The following is a 24,257-nucleotide window of genomic DNA, read 5'->3' as shown; positions in this document are numbered from 1 at the left end:
AATTTTAGGCAGACAATATAAGATGGGTATGCAAGGGACTTATTAATGGGAAATTTGGTTGCGTTGTTATCAGTGTAGCCCAGGATATTTCCATCCATAACCACCATTTTTACTACTAGCTTAATGTCTGCTGTCCAAAGGTTTGTATGAATTAAAATTTGATAATTGTTTCTGAATCTGTATTGTATAGTCCTTGGTGTCCACAATGACAAGTCCAAGCCCTTTGTCAGCAGGCTTTATACCTATAGACTTATAAATTTTCTTTTTTTTCTTTTTGGTTCTGCTTTTCAAGAAGAATTTGCTCCTGATCTGTTGAAGTGAACAGGGCTTGTTGCTCTTTAATTGTGGACAAAGGAGCTCATTTTTACCACCTGATGAGCTAGACTAGATTACTTGAATTAAACTAAAATTACTGAAAGTATAATGAGAAGATTGGTTGACATTTGTGTCAGTACATGTATAATAACAATTATTTGTGTTTAATGCAGTAAAACTTTTCAGAATAGCTCTATTTTTCAAGATAGTGCTAATTTGGGGATCTACAGACAGCCTTTGTATGTATGCTTTACAATGACAGGGCAGCTACAGAGCTAGGTATCTTTAGCAACACAACAGTAATTGAAGATATTTAAAAATGTATGTATCCTTCATCTTTCCCATATGGACTCCTGAGAAAACATGACCTTTTGAGGCCATAATCTGACCTATTTTACACTTGGATTACAGGGTACAAAGCAAATTTATAGCTGTTTATTCTCTTCTTCTATCAGCTATTAGTGTCTAATCATATGGTCTATTGATCATATGATTAATCATCTGCCTAAAGAGCCAGTAGATCTTGTGGAATGCTGCACTGCACCACACTGAACTTCAACCTTTTATACTAACTTGAAGAGTAAAAGCATTTGTCAATGCCCAAATGTGTAGTTAGTATGCTGCTAGAATACAAGGAGGTAAACCTTGTTGGTTAAATAAAAAAATATATCCTATACTGTCTGTTTTTATCTTTAAAAATGTATAACATCCCCCATGCAAACATACATCGTTTGAAAATGTCTGTATTGTTTCATTGCATCTTATAAGTAATGACCAAGGGGGGAAATGTGAGTTCTATTATTGTGCCTATTATTCCTACCATAATTAAGTATATGTTGGCATTTCAATTGCAATGCCTTATTTTCAGTGGTTTATGACATGCCCAGAAAATGTTCTGCTTGGAACTTGGTGTGAAGACTCAGTTTAGAACCAATTTTTGTTGTTTTCAAATTGTTGCTATTGTATATAAATGCTGATTGGGCATATTTTAGTACAACACTATGCGTGTTAATTTTCTATAACAAACATTCCCCCTTGCTATCCTGCAAACTGCTATTTAAAATGAGATATAAAAACAGAGGCATGTAAAGCAGTTTGTGAGACCTGTTTCCTGAAGACTTTTCAGATCTTACGATTCTGATGCCAGTGTGCTATAAACTGCACCAGACTTTAACTTCACCCCAAAACATCTTGTGCAAATACCAGCTTGCAAGCAGCGACGTAGTCCTGCTTGGAAAATCAACTGCTTTTAGCCCAGTTGCACCTTCAGCTCCTTACCGCTTACTTTGAAAAAAATTTGGAAAAATGAGGGCTGCATTCAGAACACATTACAAACTCTAATTTGTTGGCAGAGTGTCTAAACCCTAGTTGTTGTGCTTATTTATTGTCCCTGCTTCTCTTACCTCCTGCTGCAGCTCACTGAGCCTGATTGAAGCCTTCCTGGTTTGATCAAATTTCCAGTTACACATTTTAATTCTAGCGGCTTCACACATCCCCCTCCCACATCCGGCCAGGATCTTCAACTGAGATTTAGCAAAAATTTAGAGTGCCAGTTTGTGGGGAGGTATTTACTTCAGTTTGCCAAAGCAATTGCATTCAGACATCATGGCAAATTAGAGTCTGATCAAACCAGGAAACATGCAATCACTTCCTGTAGGAAGAGTGAGGGAAGCAGAGGGAGTCCTCTGCTATGTCTATGAGTGGCTAGATGTAGCTGATATCACAACTGGTATGATACTCAGTCACTTTACTATTAGATACAGTGATGAGGATTGTCGTTCTTTGGCATGTTAATGCTTAGTATAAAAGGAGCATTAATTCAAAAATGAATAATTGTACGCTTTCTGCACATACAGTAATACACCACTACTCCATCTCTGTGTTTCTCTGTCCAGTGTTTCTTCTAATCACAAAATTTATTTAAAAATCATTAAAATGACTTTGGTGTTCCTCTCTAAGTTGGAGGAGGGCACTGTTTCTGAGAAAGACAAGTTCCTTCAGCCTATGGGTGACATTCCATTTTTCCCTGTTTTGTATAAGATTAGAAATGTCCTCCTAGCAAACTGTATGCTTCTAGGTCTGTTGGAATGAAAGGCATTTTCTGCTCCAACTTGCAATCAAGCTTCATTGCCCATCCCTTTTAAAAAAACATTAATAAGTTCATTTGAGAAAATATCTTTAGCATAAAACAGAACAAAACAGAACACATAAAACCAATACAATACCCTTACCTAGATGATTACAAAACATTTTTAAACACAAGTGAAAGGAATGAACAAGAATGAAAGCCCCCAGCAATTAAGCCTGGAAGTTTATTCTCTCACACCTGAGATCACAAACAACCTCAGAGTCCCAAGTTGTACTAGTTACTATTTTAATATCCAAGGCAGTGGTTTCCAAAGGTGGCTGGAAAAGCCAATTGACATGGCAGATTACCAAAGCAAACTTCTAGTTTGTGATCCCATGGGACTTTCCATAGCAATTAGAACAACCACAGCTAAGTTCTTTTACACTAGGGACTCAGTTCTCTGGACAAGGGTTGGCAGAGGGTTCCTGCTGTGCATAAGGGTCTGTGGGAAATCTTTAATAATATTGCCAAAGTGGCTGAATTTGTGGTTGGCTTTTCTGTAAAGTGAATTTTATATCCATCACAGTAGAAATACTGAAATGGAAACTTCAGATTTAAGCCTGATATGTTTACTACTACTTACTTAGAAGGCAAACTGTTCTAATGAATTGTGCATTTTCCATTAATACAGTTTGGTTCTCTGTATAAATATCTCATGTGAAAATTTAAGTTCTGTGGGTAATCAGGAACTAGAATGAACTAATTTCAGTTCTAAGCCTTATCCTTCTAAGAATAAATGAAACACCTCTTTGACAATCATAGTGCTTATCAGACTACTTATTTGCTATCAACCAAGGCAAACTGAATTCTCATTTCAATAAGTTAATGATGAGTTATTTGATCATGGAATGCCTTGGATTACTTGTATTGCCAACTATATTGGAAAAAGACTCTCTGAGATGGGATCAATGTGCAAGACCTTGTACAGGTAGGTAAAAAAGATTGTTTCATACTTTCTCTGGTGAACTGTTCTGTAATATTGGTCCAGTGACCAAAAATGCCTAGAATGGGAACAGTCAGGGCAATACAGTTGCAACCATGTCCAGAATCAAGGGCTGTTGTGGGTTTTCCAGACAGTGATTGCGGTCTGGTAGTTTTTGCTCCTGTCACAATACCATGACATACCACTGAAGATGCCAGCCGTAGATGCAGGCAAAATGCTAGAAGCAAAAACTACCAGACCATGATCATACAGTCTGGAAAACCCATAACAGTCCTTAGATATTATAGCTGGCAGATCCAACACACAGTTATGACTATGTTCCATAGTAAATATTTATTTTGAAAATATATCTTCTTCTTGGGCTGTGTTCCCTTTGAGGGGGTTAACACTGACATTTTCTTCACCATATAGCTCGATTTTAGGCATTTTCAGGGGTAAGGTTGATAGGACGTATGTCTTCAGCAGTGTTCTCCATCTCCCATTTCTTTGGTCTTCCACATGGGCGGTGGCCACCAGGGTTAAAGTTTACAGTCATTTTTGCAAAAGAAGTCTTCTCCAGGTGCATAATGTGCTTGTACCACCAGAGCCATGTTTCCCTCATTTTCTTTGTCATTGGTGTAATTCCAAGCCTTTGCCGTATGACTTTGTTTGTAACACGATCGGAAAGAGTCAGGCCAAGCATCCTCTGGAACATCTTCATTTCCATCACATGAAGAGTATTTTCATGTTTCTGAGTTGTTGGCTAACATTCTGTTCCATATAGGGCCACAGAGTGGATAACTGTGGTGTACACTTTGCCTTCTGATGTTCAGGTATTCTTTTGTCACACAGGACTCCTGTGGTTTGCTGCCACTTCATCCATAACTCTAGATCAAGCATCTGGTAGGGTTATCCCATCTGCTGAGACCAGGGATCTGAGATATTTAAATTGAGTGGTCTTCTTCAAGTCCTGGCCATTAATTTGAATTGTTTCATCTGTTCGAGGCCACATTCAATGTGATATCGTAGCTGGCAGAAAATATATATGCCCTCTTATCCGATACTTATTTAGGGTGGTTGACAACTAAATACAGCGACCAAAAAAAGCCATTACCAAAAAGACTCTTTGGAAGGAATCTTATCAAGTTGGCTGGCTGATTGTGTGTTTTGTGTTGGAGAAATTATATTCTTTTCTGCTGCACAGAGAGCATGTTCACAATTAATTGTGATAGAAGTATAAACAAGTACTACATTCTCACCAAAAGATGCAAATGTGGTTCTGCATTGTTCAGGGGAATTGAAAGCAGTGTAAGTCCCAATATTAAAATGGCCACTGGGTATAAAAAAACACCTGCATCTCTGGAATCTCCTGGGCTATCACAGTGGTTTTAATGGCGTTCTGCTCAGTGACCCCTAAGGACTCTCCCCCACTAGTTGGTTTTTTGAAATTCAGTTCTCCGATTTTTCTAAAATGGCCACCACAGGCAAAAATGGCTGTATCTCTGGAATACTGTATCTCTCACTTGAATATGCAACTTATCCCTGAAATTGGCCTCCATTCCTGAAGACTGGAAGATGACCAATGCAATGTCACACCAATCTTTAAGAAAGGATCTAGGGGGGAACCAGGAAATTACGGGCCAGTCAGTTTGACATCTGTTCCTGGTAAATTACTAGAATCTATCATTAAAGACTATAAAATAAATAGAAAAGCAAGACCTGCTGAGGAAGAGTCAGCATGGCTTTTGCAGAGGCAAGTCCTGCCTTACAAACTTAGTAGAGTTCTCACAATGGAGAGATGTAGGGAGTGGTGTCCCCAAAGGATCTGTTTTGGGACCAGTGCTCTTTAACCTATTCATAAATGACCTGGAAGTAGGGGTAGGTAGCATGGTGGCCAAGTTTGCAGATGATACTAAATTATGTAGGGTAGTGAGAACCGCAAAGAATTGTGAAGAGCTCCAAGCAGACCTTTATAAATTAGGTGAGTGGGCTAAGAAATGGCAAATGCAGTTCAATGTAGCAAAATGTAAAGTGATGCACGTAGGGGCAAAAAATCCACACTTCACATACACGCTACATGCTACAGGGGTCAGTGCTATCAGTCACAGACCAGGAAAGGGTTTGGGGCATCTTAGTTGATAGTTCCATGGGAATGTCAACTCAATGCATGGCAGCTGTGAAAAAGGCAAACTCTATGCTGGGGATAATTAGGAAAGAAATTGATAATCAAACTGCAAAGATTGTCATACCCTTATATAAAGCAGTGGTGTGACTGCACTTGGAGCACTGTGTTCAGTCCTGGTCGCCACATCTCAAAAAGGATATTGAAGAGATAGAAAAAGTGCAGAGAAGGGCAACGAGGATGATTGAGGGATTGGAGCACCTTCCTTATGAGGAGAGGCTGCAGCATTTGGGACTCTTTAGTTTGGAGAAGAGACGTCTGAGGGGGGACATGATTGAAGTGTATAAAATTATACATGGTGTAGAAAATGTTGACAGAGAGAATTTTTTCTCTCTTTCTCACAATACCAAAACCAGGGGTCATACATTGAAAATGCTGGGGGGAAGAATTAGGACTAATAAAAGGAAACATTTCTTCATGCAATGCATGATTGGTGATTGGAATATGCTGCCACAGGAGGTGGTGATGACCACTAACCTGGATATCTTTAAAGCGGGCTTGGACAGATTTATGGAGGAGAAATCGATGTATGGTTACCAATCTTGATCCTCCTTGATCTGAGATTGCAAATATCTTAGCAGATTAGGTGCTCGGGAGCAGCAGCAGCAGAAGGCCATTGCTTTCACATCCTGCATGTGAGCTCCCAAAGGCATCTGTGAGTAGCAGAGTTCTGGGCTAGATGGACTCTGGTCTGATCCAGGAGGCTCTTTCTTCTTATGTTCAAATCTCTTGTGATCACAGCATTTTTATCTGCCCATTGTTTTTTCAAAACTCAAACCTTCCAATTATATCATTTTTTTTACCTGGTCCCCTAAGATGACTACCACCTCCTTGCAATATAAAGAAAGCCAGGAAGTGACTGTGGGTCTGTATTACAGAAAGATAGCCCCAACATTGTGGGCCTGTCTTTCTGTAAAACAAGGTTTAGCACTGCACACTTCTCCTATGCTAACAGTGCATATAACACTAGAAGAGAGAACCAGAGAAAAACTTTATCATAAGCACTAGAGAGCTATGTTGTTTGTAAAACAGAAAATAGAGGCTGGATAGACAATGATTTTGGAATGTATGATTTTAATGATAGTGTCAATTTTGCACAAACATTTTCAAGAGAACCCAAAACATTTAGACCCAGGATAGTTGTGCTTTCAGTGGAACTAGTGCTAGTGGAACACTTTGAGGGTCAAGCTGACCTGAAGTACTACCTGTGCCATGAAGCAATGTGAAGCAGACAGGATATATTAGAGAAATGATGATGTTCTTGCCTCAGGCCAACACTCCTGACACACTAGTGTGTAGTGACTGATTATCTCTTGGAGATAGTGAATGTCTTAACTCCTCTAGAATGTAGAACTTTACCCTGGTGCAAGCATTTACCTTAAAGGCTTAGTCTTTATCTAATTGCAATTATATGCAATGACAATAATGGTTTCTCCTAATTAAAGCAGACCTTCATGTTAGCTTCAGAATAGCATACCCTGCATGTTTAATACATAGGACCTTTATGAAAAAAACAAAAATCATGGCAGACATCACAGAACTACTACTACTACTACTACTACTACTACTACTTCCTCCTCCTCCTCCTCCTCCTCCTCCTCCCAGTTTTATAAAGGGGAGTATGTGAAAGAAGTGTTCACTGTGTCCAGCTTTGCAATCATATACCAATATGACCTTGATGACTTAGCAAAGGACATTAACTTGGCTCAGGCTGAAATGCAGCCACTTAAAAACATTAATTCTTTTGGAACATGCACAGAAAAATAAAAATAAATAAAATGTACCACCTTTAAATTTTTGGCTATGTTATCACATTTTGAAAATGATCTATTGAACAAATTAAGATAAATGACATCAACTGAGATGAGGCAGTCATTTGAACTTCCTTTGGCTGTATTATAGGATGCAGGTTATATTGTTAACAAATGTTAACTGTCTCACATTTCAGTATTACAAAAGACATACCAAAGAATGGTAATCATTGCCCCCCCACTCTGACCCTGTTTAATGTGATATAGTTAGATTTATTGAAAATGTATTGAGAAAAATCAGTCTTGAAAAGTCTGTCTATGAAAATGAGCTCAACAATGACCCTGTTTTTCCTTTTTGAACCAGATAGATAAATATAGTGGAAGTGATTGAAACATGTTTTCTTTAGGTATCTTTTAAAAAGTAGTTGTTTTAAATGACAATGCATAGCAACTTCAAATACAAATATCCAACTTCAAATACAAATACAACTTCAAATCCATCCAACTTCAAATACAATATCCACCTTCAAATACAAATATCCAATTCAAATACAAATATTCAAATACAAATAGTATACTATTGTTATGCTACTGAGCCAGGGGAAGCCCCATCCACAGTGGAGGTGGCAAGCCAGCTGCCCCACCAGTCCCAAAGAGGCTTCCTGGCAGCGTGAGGAGGCTCGCAAAGTGAGACAGCCTCCCTAATACCGAGAAGTATCAATGGGCCATGGTGGACTTATGCCAGCTAATAGATAGACTGACTTAAGTCTGGATTGCAGTCCACTGGCACAATGCTGGCAAAGACCAGGAGGGAGCCGACTAATGTCAAACTCCTCCCCTGCCCCACCCAGCCCCTGGTACAGCAGTGGCAGAGCAGAGATGCTGCCGCAGAGTCCTGTGCTGTGGCCCACTGCTGGCGGAGGGCAGTGGCCACCACACAGTTGCAGTTTGGTCTTCCACTGTGTTAAGTGCCCTGTGGAAGGTGAATCCACCAGTGTGACAGCCTTGCTTCTCCCATAAGCAGGTTCACCGCCCTTCCCCTTTTGGATTGGGCTCTAAAGAATGGGAAAATTCCACACTAGTCTACAGTGTTTTGTCCTTTGTAGTAAAATGAGGATATATACTCATTCAGTTAAATGATTGAAATTGCTTTGACAAAATAGAATACAATTGTCTGAGCTACATAGTAGGACATCAAGGCATCTTAGACTTGTGTATTAGTAGTCTGTGATGCTGCTGATATAACCTTCACAATTAGGGGAGTGGTGTTTACTGAGCAGTATGAAAGAATGTGGGTGAGAAGCCATCATGTAGAAGTAGAATTTTAATGTTAAGAACAAACTTTGTATTTGTGTATACCTACTAAATTTCTGTGTATCTACTAAATACTATACACACTAAATGTATATACCTACTACATCACAAGGTATTTGTGTATGCCTACTAAATTTGTCACCAATAATTAGAGAAAAGTGTGTCAAAGATATAAAATTCAGGTTTATAGGTAGAAGGAGTGACTGGGGGGTGGGGAATCCAGTAGAGATGTTCTGGTAGACTGTTCATCCCAGTGAATTTCACGACACTGCTAGTTACTATACAAGCATATATATTTACACGGTTTGGTTAGATTCCTGTTATGTGCTTAACATGATGCCATCTTTCAAAAATTATAAATTTTAATTGGTTCATTTGTGGTTTCCTCGCTATTGTTATGGAGCTGGATACAAGGCTGCATATAACCTGTGGTGAAAGATATGCCCTGGCCATCCATCTTTGCAGGTACAAATCAAAGTGCTGGTGCTTATCTTGAATGCCCTAATAGTGAAATTCTAAACAGAGATATATTCTTCTAAATCCATTGAAGTGAAGTGGTGTTAAATTCTCTGCTAAGATTGCACTGTGAATGACTTGATATAGTACTACATGAGGGGCCACCTCCATCTGTCCATCCAGCTTACCATTAAGATCTTTCCCCAAGTCCTGTTCTCTTTGCTCATGCCTACTGAGGTGAGATGGGTGGGCTTTTTCAGTGGTAGCCCCTCAGCTTTTCAACCACCCTCTCAAGACTTTCAGGTATCTGCTTTTAACTGCCCTGTTTATTTTTACCCAGGTTTTTATTTAAGGTATTCTTATCTTTTAAAACTAGTTTTCAGTCATCTGTTGACTATAAAGTAGCCCCAAACCAGGCCAAGAAGATGTTTCACAGGACTAAACTAACACTATAAAAAACTACCCTATCCATACATTATTCGTTAATTTATTTAAAAACTTTTATACCTTATTTTTTGTATAGCTAGCAGCTGTAAAAACAGGTTAATTAAAATGATAAAAATGCTTGAGCTAATAGTAAACATGCAAATCAGATCCTTTTTTCATGAGATGCATCTTTAACTCTCTCGGTTCCAGCACATCACCAGAGGCTCAGAAATTTTTATTCTAAATGCAGGTCAGTGGTTTATTCTTCTTTTGCCAGTTCAGCTGCAGATTAATATGTGGGAGTGTCAAAAGTCAGGGTCAATACTTGGCAGCCTTTGAACTCCAGTTCAAAGTTAAAAAGATAGTTGCTGACTGGGGTGATAAAGAGAATATTTATGAAACAATCAGACTACTGGCAAGTGATGGTCATTCCTTATTATTTATAAAATCAAAAAGGATTCCAGCCTAGCCTTCTTGTTTTTCTGTGTGTAGGAAACCATCTGCAGCCCTATTTGTATCCTGTAGTGATACCTCCCAAACACAGATTTACCGGCTCCATGAAAAATAGTTCCCAGTTTCCCAGTTCTTTGGATCCTGGCCATTGCATCTTGCCTGAGTATCAATGGAAACAGAATATGTCAGTTTTGAAGAGTGCAGATTAGGGAGGAATGTGCAGTTTGGAAACGTGGCAGCTTACAGCACAGTGTATGGTTTAAATTAAACCTTTTTTTGGAAAGCAGAATAGCTGCAGGCCACATTTCTAGGGAAAGCAGCAGCAGAAAGGGCTGGCTGTGGTTTCTCCTTTGCTGTGTAACAGACCAACTTTCCCTTGTTTTAACATGCGGGGAGGGGGGGGGCTGGACTCCTTCAGACCAACCACACAGCTTCTCAACTGACCACAAAAAGGAAGCTAGGCATGGCAAGGCTAGATTAATACCCACTGTCTCTTAAGCCAAAAGGGTGTGAAAACCTTTTATATGGATTTTTTCCTTTCCCTGCCTTCTGTCAGACTGACAATGTGGTCAGAGTTTAGACATCTTGAAACAAACACAAGTTTGCATTACACTATGTTCCAGGTTTTTCTAAATTGCATCTTAAATTTGTTTACGCCCACTGCTGAGCTTTTAGCAGAGCAAACCACTAATAGCTTTTCTGCTACATGCTGGAGGGATCAGAAACATAAAAATATGCTAGGAACACTTTAGGCAATTGGCTGCGCCTGATTGGCTGATGGAGTGTCATGCTTAATGAAACAAGCACAACCAGCTCTTAATAGATCAGAACTCTTTATCATTTGCAAATAATAAGGTTAGTATTATTGGACTCAGATATTCAGTTGAACTGTTGAATCTAAACTTGTGCTTGGAATCTTTGATGCCCATGTGTTCATATTTAAGTATGATGTCACACTTTCTCACTGCAGGATGACTTAGGTTGTTGTGCAGGTTTTTTGTTTAGATGTTGGAATGGACTGTTTCCATGTGTTACCAGTGGTGGGATTCAGCAGGTTCATACCACTTCGGCAGAACCGGTTGTTAAAATGGTCCTTGTAAACAACCAGTCTTTAAATTATTTGAATCCCACAACTGTGTGTTACTTCTGTTTTTTATATTAATAAGTTTATTAGCTAAGCTAGATTTGAGTCCAGTAGCACCCTGGAAACCAACAGGATTTTTGTGGTATGACTTCAGAAATACCTGATAAAGGGAGCTATGGGTCTGAAGCTTATATCCTGAAAATCTGGATAGTCTTTAAGGTGCTACTGGACTGGCATCTAGCTTTTTTATTGCAAGCCCAAATGGCTACCCTTTGAAACTGTTTTAATAGCTGAGGCTTCCTCTCTGACTCTTCTTGGGTCCCTTTTCTCCCTCAGTCTTGTTTCCAGCTTGGTATACAGTTGCCTATGCAAATTATTATAGAGCAACATTTGAAATATCACTGTAATGTTACCAGGAATCTGAGGACAGTGTTCATGTGATTGCATAATGCAGTTTAGTTAACCTGCTGAGACATTCTGATCATAAAAGCAGTGTTAGAGAATAATAAAAGGGTATATAAATTTATACTGCTTATCTGTTTTTCCAGTGCTTCTAATTATAATAGGCAGGTAGAAAACTGGACATAGAGCTGCCATTTTTAGCACAAGTCCCGTGCTTATCACAATATCCAATTCCTCCTTTAAAATGTATTTTTAATATTGAAGCACTCTATTTCCTTCTGAATAACACTTAAAGATGTATTCAGTATTGTTTACTTAATTGCTGATTTTGTATCCTCATGGGAATATTAGTGGTCTAGATGGTCTTCTTAATGGTCTAGAACTTTCTTTTGCCCAGATTTGAGCTTGTTGAATTCTATTCCCACTACTGAGGCCTGACTATCTATTTTTAGCATTTCAGTCTTAGTGTGTTGTTCTAATTCTAGTATGTGATTGTGGATTCGAAACATCAAGTCTTTTAACTGTTGGTGTATCACAATTCCAGTATGCTCCTGGTGTCCTTTGTTGTTGTTTTTTGGTTTTTTTATTAGTTTCACAAGGTTTATTTCTCTTAGAATGGTGAACTGAATAGTGAACTGTTCTCCTTCACCTTCATTCTTTGTTCCCCGCAGTCTTCCCATATGACGATCAGCAATGAGACTCACTTTACAATCAGCTGGAGTTTCTCTTCTGATGATTGAGGGCTTACCAATGTGTTGGTGGTTACCCCCCCCCCCCACAAAGGGATGTTCAACAGGATTCATAGCCATAACACCAACACAGATCCAACAGCTTCCCTTTGCCTTGTATTTATGATTAGCTCATCCAGCTTTCAAGATTGGCTTGTCAATACAGCCACCGCCAGCAACAATACCTAAAACTGCTCTGTTCACAGAGGAGATCACTTTTTTAGAGCTGCAAGACAATTTTATTTTGTTGTTTTTGGTTTCAGGATTGTGGGAGATAATAGTGGCATGGTTTCCAGAAGCTCAAGTAGTTTACCATGGTCACCAGGTTTCTGTTCAAGACAGCAGACAATGGTGCTCTCTGGCAACAGGTAGCATGTTGCCAATGTTGAGCTGAGCCTTCTTGTGACAGTAAACGAACAGTCATGAATGAATTTCCTCAGCCACAATGAACAGTTCTTTTCATTTCTGAAGCCTGTATGGATCATGGAAAACAATCTTGGCAAGAGAACTCCTCAACCAGGATCATCAGTGATATCCTTCACAATGCTCTCAGTGTACCTGTGCCTCTCAGCAAAGTAAACAGCTCTCAGATTTGCTGGACCCTTCCTCAACACAGACCTAGCACCTTTTCTTTGGCCTTGGATTACACGAGTCATCGTGTACTGGGCCCTGGTTCAGAAAGTTGCTCTTAGGTATCCTGATCAGGCCAGCCCAGTCTTGTCAGATCTTAGAAGCAAAGCAGGTTCAGTCCTGATCAGTACTTGTCTGGGAAACCACTAAGGAAGTCCAGGATTGCTTCTCAGAGATAGGCAATGGCAAATCACCTCTGACCATCTCTTGTCTTGAAAACCCTGTGGGATTGCCATAAGTCAGCTGTGGCTTAAAAGTACTTTTCAGCACCACCATCAGATTGCACATGACCACTCTATAAATACATGGGTTAACTTGACACTCACATTCTGAAAACATGGAAAGAAATCAGTTATTTATAAATTGAAATCACTATACCCCTTTCTACCAAAAGATCTAAGTGTAGTTAGTGGTGGTGTGCAGGAAGTAGCGTGCTTCCACAGTTGAAAATGGTCCCGAATGTTAACTTCCAAGTAAATGCAGCATGCCCATCCATGTAGGATCTGCCTCAAATGTTGAAATGTTGACTTTTGAGTAAACACAACATGCCTATTCATGCACCATGCCGCGTATTCATGCAGCCTATTCATGCCTTGAACAATGAGGACAATGGTGGCTTTCCAAAGCCTCCCCACGTTCTTTCTCTAGTGCTCTTCCTGGTACTTCCTTCCAGCAAAAGCCCAGAGGAACTCTCCTTCGCTGGGCGGCCCGCGCGGGGCAGTGGTCGGGTTGGTGCTGGCTCAGCAGAGGGCATTCCACTTGCAGCCAGAGTGGAGGCGGGGAGTTGAGTGGCTCGGCTGGGGAGGAGCTGCTGCTCCTGCCTTGTCACCTGGCCTGAGAAGCTGCCGGAGAGTCCCAGCAAATGTCGGTGCCAGTGAGTCCCTGCAGGGTGAAGAGGTTGCAATAGAGCCTTGGTGTGGAGCTTCCTCCTCTGCCCACTGCAGATGGAGCCTGAGGAGCCTAGATTCCCAGGGTAGTAGGTGTCTGGGTAGTAGGTCTGACTGGGACACTGTTTTGGAGAGGCATTGCAAATTGCAGGGGGGAAGTGCCATATTTTATTTTATTTATTTTTGCATTCAAAAGGAGTGGGGGGGGGGCAGAATTCAGTAGGCACTAGGACTTCCGTGGAACATTCAACTACAAAGAAGGTCCAGGAAGAAGTGGTGGATTAATATAAAATTGTACTTAGATCTTTCTGTGGAAAAGAGTATAGTATGTTTGGTACAGTAAAGTTAATTTCTGGTTGGATATGCCATGTGCAAATTCTACATGCTGCTGTTAGTGTATGTTACTATACTCTTTCTCACTGGAAGATGACAGGAAAAGAATTAAACTGCCATTTCTTGGACCTTTCTGTTCTACAATGCTCTATTTGGGTCCTAATGCTTACCTAGTTCTGTCCCCAAGGCACCAGGACCCAAGTGGAACATTCTAAAACAAAGAAGGTCCAGGAAATGGCAGATTAATTCACAACTGTCCTGCCATTTTTTTTGGTGAGAAAGAGTATAAAGTAATACATGTATATCGTGTTTGTAGTTAATTAGAAAATCTCCAGCTATCAAACAGTTTCTATTTGATGCAGAGAGTGTCCATAAAACTTTGGTTAGGTATCATTGAACCAGAAATAATAAGAAAAGAAAAATGCTTTCTGTTAATTTATTTTGCCTACACTGAGAAACTTTCATGTCATCTTGATTTTTTAATGCACTGCTGTAGAATTATATCAAGGGCCGTTTCCGCACGGAGGCGGAAACGGCTAGGTCGGCGCATTGCGCGTCGACCCGACGACGCTGGGACCGTCCGCACGGACTGTCCTGGAAACAGCCGGGCAGCTGGCGCCACGGAGCAGCGGTGCCCGGCCAACCCGGCATGTCCCCAGGCCTCGGCGATGCGCCGGAGGCCCAGGGACAAGATAAGTGCCGGGTGGGGGAGGCGTCGTGAAGCTGCTGCCGTTCGCTCGGCAGCGGCTTCACGGCGGCGTTTCCCCAACAAGAGCACTTCCAAGCGCTCTGGGGAAACGCCGGCTTCGCAGCGGCCGGGCAGCGATGCAGCTGCGCCCTCTGTGCAAATGGCGGCCTGGAGACGGCGTTTTTGCCGTCTCCAGGCCGCCATTAATTGCCCGTGCGGAAACGGCCATAATGAATTGAAGCCACTGAAGAAGAGGAATAAGAGAAGAATTTAGGTTTATAACCTGCTTTTCTCAACCATAAGGAATCTCAAAATGGCTTACAAACTCTTTCCCCACAACAGATGCCTTTTGAAGTAGGTGGGGCTGAGAGAGTTCTGAAGAACTGTCACTAGCCCAAGGTCACCCACCAGGTTTCATGTATAGGAGGGGAAAACAAATCCCACCAGATAAGAGACCACCGCTCATGTGGAGAAGTGAGGAATCAAACCCAGTTCACTGCCACATTTTAAAATCTTCTCTAAAGTTTCACTTTATAAGGTCCTATACATTAGTCCATTAGACTCTGACAGAATCACCAAGAACAGCCAAGGCAATTAAGACCGTGCCAAATTATTTCCGTTATGGGTGTGTGCAGGAGGTAAACATAAAAGAATTCTCTTATATCCAGTAATAAGACACCTGTATAGCCATAGGGCAAAAGGAGGATGTAGGTGTTTTAATGAAAGCTAGTGTTATTAAGGCAATAATAATTAGCAACCAGATGTTCTTCTATGCAGTCTTTGCCTCAGAGTCTCTAATCATAATAGATTAGGACTGCTACTCATGACTGTTTTAGAGGTGGAACAGTGATCATAAAGTGTCTTTCCCCCACAGGATTCAGATAATGTGTTGTCTTTATGAAAGTATGAAATTTCTACATGGTAATTTTGCCAGAGATATCTTGAAAGATATCAACCAGAGTATCAGCTTTTTCAGTGCATAGTAACTTACAATCTCACCACATGGGGGTGCTTTCAAAGGACCATAATCAGAAGTCCTGAGAAGAACAATGGGGGGGGGAGGGGAAGCGTGCACAGATAATACCATTTTGCTCCTGCTCTGCAAGCTTTGTCAGTGCTGAGGCATTATTCAAAAGCAAGAAGTCACTTAGTGTGAACAGAATGTATTTTCTTTAGTAAACTCTTTCAAGCTATTATTTCATAGACATTAAAATTTGCCATCTTGAAACTTGGTTATTCACTATATACCATAAAATATTTATTAGGGTCATAGAACTGTATTGCTGTAGAGAGGAAAATGTGTAGAGCAATATGCTTGCTGTACTTTTGGGTAGGAACATTTCTGCTGGATTGCATCACTGTCTGTAAATTTTATTGATTATAATTAAGTCTGTCTGTATTGTCTCTGACAATGTATATAGCCTCAAAATCAATATTTGTTATATTCATTAGGAAACCAGCTTGAGATGGATTTGAGTAGAAATAAGCAACAAAGCTATAGCTTTCTGAGTGCATTCATATAGCTCATTGTTCTTTTTGCTCCATGTGTGTGGAGGAGTAAAATAATATGGAAATGTGTTTCCATATTGTTTTACCCATTAACCCTGTCCTTTATCACCACTATATTTCAAGCCTCTAGAGCATATATGCGTTTAGTGTATGCTGCAGGTCAACTCTGATTAGAGGTATCTATAGCTTTCATCAGATTGGTTTCATCTGCATTAATTTGCATCACACATCTGCCATGCATCTGTATCCATCTGCTTTGACAACATATGGAACTATTACAGGTACAGAATAGCATGCTGCCACCTTGCTGAAATTTGTGCTGAATTAAATGGGGTAACTGTTTTTTCTTACTATAATACAAAAAGTCATACATTCTACTGTATTCTTTTTTTGGATGTGAGGGCGATCTGGCTGCGACATCTGTCACCCCATTGATCGCCAGGGTTGATTCGGCTGATCTGGCTGGCTAGGCGGGTGTCCCCTACCTCCCTCACCGCTCCATGTGCGTCCCTCCCGAAGCTGCGCGCTCGGTGGAAGAGGACGACCATCCCAGATAGAAGGAGTGTACCGTTCTTCGGTCAAGGGTATACGATACTGTATTCTTTTCAGTTTAAGAGGTGATGATTGCAGTCAATGATTTCATTAAGTGTATCTGTTCAAGTTCAACCTCACTATATTCTATTCAAGAATGGGTCCATGAGTGCCTAGTGCTCTGTTTTGCCATATGAACTTAAATGTTTTTTTCCTCCTGAAAGATACTTGCTTCAGCATTAAGTCCCAACTGTCTCTATGAAGCAAAACTGAGCTTTTTTTTTTTAAAAAAAGTTATGGATACCAATTTAATCAGTACAAGCTATTGTGCAAATAGTTCAACTGCGTACAGATAATCTGTGATCATCTAGAAAGGAGAAGATGACCCAATAGGACAAATGTAATTGAGGACCTAAGATAAACATGTTAACAACACATGTGTTAAACATATCTTTGAGAAAACTTGTAGAACGCCAACTTCTGTAAGTTATGCAGAGATGTTTTATAGTTATTGACTCCAGCTTTTTGTAATACCTGTGCCACAATCAATGCACTCAGATCTCTTGCAAAACATAATGATATAGATTATCATTATTCTCGCACTGCAGGTAAGGAAGTTAAGGCTAAAAAACCCCAGAGCTAGTCTGTGACCACTTGATCAGCTGAGGAGTATGAGGAGATTTGAACTAGGTATATCCTGGTTTATAGACTTGTCTCATGCCCCATGTTTCAAAGTCTGTTGAACTTCTCTAGCAGAAATTAAAACAACCAGTCTTTAGAATTCAGTTAGAAAAAAATGTTGTCAATGAGTAGAATATTTGGAAATATAATTGATTGGGACACTTTTTTGGAAATATAAAACGTCATGATCCCCAACAAAGAAATGGAAAACATTTCTATAACCTTCAGAATATGTCTGAGTGTATTGTCTTCTCCTCCTTCAGTATTGCATAATACTGCAAACCAATAATTTGAGTTATTTTTACCAGCAGGCTACATTGTACCATGCCTCTTTTGGGCTGCATCTAACATGCATTATTCCACATAGTGAATTTTTTTGTTGCTATTCATCCAGATTTTACATGAGTTGTTTAGTTCTTCATAGATGATATAATGCTGACTCTCAGCAAAAAAGTATTGTTAGTTTCAGTAAAAAGAATGCATGCTTATGGTCTGTTGACAACCCTGCATTAATAAATACTTAGGTAAACCTTGTTGTTTTGTAATGTGACTGTAGGGTCATTTGACAGGGGAAAGAGCCTATAGTTAAAAGGCCCAGATGGGGCTCAAATAGCTTTTGCATCAAGCTCTGTCACCCTTGCTGGGAAACTGCATACAAAATTGGCTATTTATTTTTATTTATTGCATTTTGTATCTCCGCTTTCCTCCAAAGAGTCCATAAACATATGCAGGTTTTCTCTGTCATTGCAAGAACTCTGCATGGTATGTTAGCTGAGCTGACTGGCTCAACATCTCCCAGAGATTTCCAGGAGTAAGCAGGAATTTGGTCCTGTATAGTCATTAATAATTCTCAGCATTGGGGTCAGAAGCGTACCAGGGGCAAATGGCGCCCGGAGACAAATTGTCTCCAGGATGCCCCCCAGGCTCTGCCGCCACCACCCTAGCTCCACCCCTGATGCCCCCAGGCTCCACCCCCACCGACCTCAACCCTGCCCATGTCACCATGGACATGGGCAAGGTCTAGGGTGCCCACCTCCACCCCCCAGACTCCCCCTGCTGGCTGGGTTCCCAGCCAGCAGCCTGCAGTCTCTTCTGAAGAGAGGTGGGAGTCCAGGGGGGGGGTTGAGGGCGCTCAGATGGGGTCGAGGCACATAAAAATAACGAGACAGCAGGACTTCCTGGTCACGTGGGGAGCCGATTTTGCGCCCCCCCCCATGTGACCAGAAGAGTGGCGCCCGGGGTACCCCATGTCCCTAGGCAGATACGCCACTGATTGGGGTGCTGTGTGGTTTCCGGGCTGTATTCTCAGCATTGTTTTTACATACAGGAAAAGATCCCTGTGAGTCTCCTGAAAGTAGAATAGGTTATCCAAAGAAAGTCATCTCATTATCACTGTAATTTTCATTCAACCTCTCCCCAAAATACACAAGAATACAGAAGGCCTAAGGGCTAAATTAGAGATGAAGGTGGCCACAAGTCTGCGGAGAGGCTGTTTTGACACATCAAAAAGCAAGCGGGGAATGGGGGCAAGATCAGCTATGGCCCACCTCAGAGCTTCCTGTGGCCCACCTCAGAGATCAGCCCATCACCGGATAAGTGGGGCATGTAGACCTGTGGGTGACATGCTTCTTTCTGGTTCTCAGCTGAGACTGAAAGGGCCAGACTGAATAAATGCTTGACATTCATCAACTCTTTCTTGACACCTTATTCTTGCAGGGTTTTTTCTTGTGTGGCTACTCATCATTCACTATGATTACAGTAGGAAGCTGGTTAACAGGGCCAGGAAGAAATTTTGTCCAGAGCTAATTGGCGGATAGGTTTTAGGGTTTTTGTCTTCTTCATAGTAAAGAATATGTTTACAATGTATGCTTGTTCTCACTATTAAAAAGAGCATGACCATCACAAATGGCTTCTGGCATTTAGGCATTGGCTGGGAACATAGTGTAGGTTGTGCAGGTTGGGATATTTGCATGACCAAAAAAGGGAGTTTCCTTAAAGGGCTCTGGGCACAAAATAACCAAGCTTGGGACTGACACATTGTCTCCCCAGCCAGCCAGGCAGCCTCTGTGGAAACGAGGGGTGCCCCAGCCTGAAGCCCTCGCATGGGGGCTGCTGGCTGTGGCTCCTCTTTTGCACGGAGGTTGCCTGGCTGGCTGGGGAAGAAGGGAGATCTCCCCTCTTCCTCATCCAGCCAAGCAGCCTCCATGGAAACGAGGGGTGCCCCAGCCTGCAGCACTCCTATGGTGGCTGCTGGCTGCGGCTCCTCTCTTGCACGGAGGTCGCCTGGATGCCTGGCTGGGGAAGAAGGGAGATCTCCCCTCTTCCTCATCCAGCCAAGCAACCTCTGTGGAAACGAGGGTTGCCCCAGCCTGAAGCCCTCGCATGGGGTTCCTCCGAGGTCTGTGCTGGCTGCAGCCCTCGGCCGGTCTCTTCCCTGCCGCTCTGAATTTCTTAAAGGGGCAATTCCCCAAAGATTGCTTAAAGGGGAAACTTTCCCCTTTAAGCAGTCTTTGGGGAATTGCCCTTTTAAGAAAATCATAGACAGAGGCTCAGGCTGACTGCCTGAACGGCAACCTGGAGCCAGCCTGAGCTTCGGGGAATGAGGGGAATGAGTGGGGCTGGCGGTGGTGGCCGGGCGGGTGGGAGCTGCACAACAAGCAGGAAAGAGCCGTTTGAGGCTCGGGAGCTACGGGTTCCCGACCTGTGGGCTACAATATAGCAGATGGCCTGGTAGCCTTTGCCATCATAATATCTGTTATGTGTGCATTTTTGGTTTGCCGAAAGAGATGTTCATTGGGACTGGTAGTTGGGAATCTTTCTTGTAAAGGCACTTATCAGCACTTTCTTTTTTGCGTGGCTGCATTGCTGATGGGGAGTAGTCCATTTATTTAAAAAATAATCCTTCACTATCTCATTGTTTAGTGCAGGGCAGGCAAATGAAGCATTCATATGTGAAGAAATCCACAGCAGCAGTAACAACAAAAAATTCAGGCCAGATTCTGTAATATGAAAGGTGTTCTAGTCATAGGTAATTGCATTAGAATTATGCCTTCATAGGGATTACTCCAAGGAACTCTGATATTGTAAGGTAACAGGCAATATGCTGTAATTGAACAGCAACAACAGTGTTTAGAGTGAAGAATTGTGGTTGTGCTCCAATTGTCTTCCACCTAAAGGAACATTTTACTGCTGGTGTGGTTTTGTGCTGCTGGCCTATCTACAAGGGCCCTCCCTTTCTGCACTCTACATGCTCATTGCTGGCAACTGGTGGTGGTGGAGGGTTTGTGGGGGGAGAGTGCACAGAGGGGCATGGGGAAAGTTGCAGCAGTCAGAATTGGAACTAGAGATATCACTCACTCATTTACCTTTTTGGGATACCTGATACATGCATCCCTATTTGAAGGTCTGTGGGCTGTTCCCTTTGGTATTTTGTCCTGTAGTGAACTAGTACTTGTATAGAATCTTAAGAAGAGCAGCAGGCTTCAATGATAACAACAGGCTTCAATAATCTTTGTTATTTTCTTTGGATTTGTTCAGAATATTCCCTTTGATATAGGAAGATATAGTCTCATGTGCCACACCCTATCATCTGAACTATGGTGCCTTAATAGAGTTTTTATAGTGTGTGGGATGGATGTGATTGATAGCATACTTAGTATCCTAATCTGCACTAGCGTTTAGGCATGTGGCAGGAGACAGGGAGAGTTGCAGTAGTATTTTCTTTCTGCATGTGTTACATGGGGATTTAAAAGCTGTAAAAGCCACTCCAGGGTTGTCACTGATATGCTGTTATCTGGGGCATGATCAAAGCAGGGGAGTCCTAGCTAAGCCCTGGTCCACCCTAAAATCCATTTCTGTATAGGTACCAGTGTTGCAGTGGCCCAGTGACCCATGTAGTTATGTATCAGCGTATCTCCACATATACCAGTCTGTTTCCAGCATGTATCAATGTAATGTTTGAGATATGCTGGCGTAGATTTTAACTGTTGAGAGGTCAAGTTTTGAATGGTGACGTAAGTGCATTCTAGCCATTATTTGTGAGTTTCTCACAAGATATCTGTAACCAGGCACAGCAGAAATAAAATGCATTAAAACTGCTCATGAATCCTTTCAAAAGGTTATGACTTTTTCACAGTATAATTAATTTAAGTGAAAAGATTATTAAGAAACTGAAGCAAATAGATATATGTGTACCTTTTAAGAAATATACTTATGCAGAGCAGGTTGTAGGTCAATGAGTATTTTGTATAAATGCTTATTCAAGAATATGTAAATGAACTTGAATTAAGAAGAATCTTTGTTTCAGTTGTGAAACAAGTAGATAATCCATGGCATTGTAACAGGTTTGGCAGTCACCCTTTCTATTTTTATAGTGATTTCCACTGCAATTCATTCACTGTTCACTTTATACAATATGTGAAGTTACTGTTTATTTACTACTACGGTGAGATGGGATTCTGGTTTGTGACATAAGTTGCTCTGCTCAATGCAAAATGGTTGAAAATAATAAATGATCATATAAAGCAAAGGCTATATAGTTTAGGATAGGCTTGGTGATTCAGTAAATCAGAATTTAAAAACCCACCCTCACCCCAAAAGCCATATTGGGTTTTTTCTTTGACTTTTATTGATTAAAAAGCTGAATACATCCTGAGCCAAAAAAGCCAAATAACATTTGGTTTGGGGTTTTTTAAAAATCTCCCTCCCCTCCAGCGTGATTTTCCAAGTGTGGAGAAGGGAGAGGGAGATCCCCTGCATAGAGGATCTGTGCATGCCAATACTTTTCAAGCCCTTTGGAGCTTGGGAAACAAGAACGGGGAAAGAAACAGTACATTCCTGCATTTGGGGCTAAGCCCCACAGGGCTTTGCAAGCAAGGGAGGGAGAGAGATGGTCCAATCCTGCCCTTGCTTTCCAAGTTCTGTGGGGTTTGGGAAGCCAGGGTGTGTGTGTGTGTGGGGGGGGGAGATGGCCTGATCCTGCATGCATGTGGGATTGTTTCCTCATCCCTGCTTTCCAAGTCCTCAAATGGTAGTTTTCTCCTAGGACTCGGGATATGTGGGTTGGGGGGGGGACTAATTTTTTTCAGATGGGGGGGAGAACTAAATTTTTTCAGCCCCACCTACCTCACAGGGTGTTTGTTGTAAGGGGGGAAGTGCAAGGAGATTGTAAGCCCCTTTGAGTCTCCTATAGGAGAGAAAGGGGGGATATAAATCCAAACTCTTCTTCTTCTCTTCTTTTAACCTGCATATTTTAAGTAATATTCCAAAAATTTCGGAGTAAAAAATATTTTAGAAAAATTCTGAGTTAAAAAATCCAAACTTAAAATTTAGCAGTATTTTGTAGCGGTGCTGAAACCTGTTTAGGACCTTCCTTCTTCTTCGCCTATGCACTAAATGATTGAAATGGGAGGTATCTAACATTTTGTAGTAGTAAAGTTCGGTATCATCTTCACAACCTGCGACCAATCAACTTGCCTTTTTCCTATATCAACTCATGTAGTAACTATGCTCTGACCAGCAGCCCTTACTAAATATGCCTTCATGCCACGCTGTCAGAATAGCTGCAACTCAGCACATGATTTTTCAGTGATAACATCCTGAAGTATCTCAGATAGTCTCTCCCCTTTCTAGTTTTGGGGAAACAATAGAAGATGAAGCATTTCTTGATAGGACAATATATTATATGATTCTGTGATTCTGTGTCCTTGGACAGGAAGAACTGCTGTATTTGTATCTGTTGTTCTTATGGAATTGTGTACAGTATGGGAAAATGCAATATATAGATTTTAAAATTGATATAGAGATAAAGGTGAGGTACAGAACTTTGCACCCTGATTTCACTGCAAAGCTTCAGTAGAAGACTGATTATGTTAAATTTGATAAGTTCTCCCCAAGCTTGATGCCAGACATAATTTTGGTTGTAGCTGTGACCAGGTCTTTAATGGATGAAGTCTTGCTTTTAATGTATAAAATGTAGCACTTTTAAGTGAGTAAAAAATAAAGGTGCCAGTGAACTTCAAGAGGTTTCTCTCAATGAATGAAACAAATGTATTGATGTTATTATTGTTTCATTTTTTAAAATGAAAATGTAATCATCTGCAAACATCTGACTAACTTCAGTTATGTAGGCCATAAATATTCTTATAAACAAAAGCTATATGTCAGCGATTAATTTTTTTTGCTCCTTAAAAAGAGAACCTTTTAAAAGCTGTATCAGAAATAATTCTCTGCCCCTTAAAAATCTTATTAAATTAAATCATATTTTATATGAATCAGGTACAAGATGTTAGTGATTGTTTTTTAGACTGATATATTTTAAAAGTTCATTATTGAGATGTGCAGTATTTAGTATCTTCAGTATATTGGTTTTGGAAGGAAGAAGACAACTACTAAGATGTTGCCTTGCCCACAGATAGGTTCCTTGAAGTGTAGGGCAATGAGATGCATCTTTACATTTCTGATTCTGTTTGGGAAGGTTGCTGCTGCACTTGCAAAATATTAAGTTAAACATGTGTAATCTAAACATGTGTAAACTAAACATGTGTAATCTAAACCTAACATGTGTAATCACCCTATTATGTAAAAGGGTGTCAATGTCAACACTTCAGCCTGGCTGTTTGAGGCCTATAAGCATCATTCTTTGAAATGGGTGCTTTTAAGAAGAAGAGTAGAAGAAGAGTTTGGATTTATATCCCCCCTTTCTCTCCTGCAGGAGACTCAAAGGGGCTGACAATCTCCTTGCCCTTCCCCCCTCACAACAAACACTCTGTGAGGTAGGTGGGGCTGAGAGAGCTCCGAGAAGCTGTGACTAGCCCAAGGTCACCCAGCTGGCGTGTG

General features: G+C 41.0%; 1 protein-coding gene and 1 pseudogene across 2 annotated transcripts in view; one reads left to right on the top strand and one right to left on the bottom strand.

Moving 5' to 3' along the window:
* The window catches only part of NFIA (nuclear factor I A), a 620,753-nt gene that overhangs the window by 301,536 nt on the left and 294,960 nt on the right, over positions 1 to 24,257 (top strand). The window lies entirely within an intron of this gene.
* Positions 12,264 to 12,817, bottom strand: LOC125432451 (annotated as a pseudogene).

The sequence above is a fragment of the Sphaerodactylus townsendi genome, linkage group LG05, assembly GCF_021028975.2.
Source record: "Sphaerodactylus townsendi isolate TG3544 linkage group LG05, MPM_Stown_v2.3, whole genome shotgun sequence".
In the NCBI taxonomy this organism is placed as follows: Eukaryota; Metazoa; Chordata; class Lepidosauria; order Squamata; family Sphaerodactylidae; genus Sphaerodactylus; species Sphaerodactylus townsendi.
The sequence above is the reverse complement of the archived record's forward strand: the minus strand, read 5'-3'. Positions and strand labels throughout refer to the sequence as shown.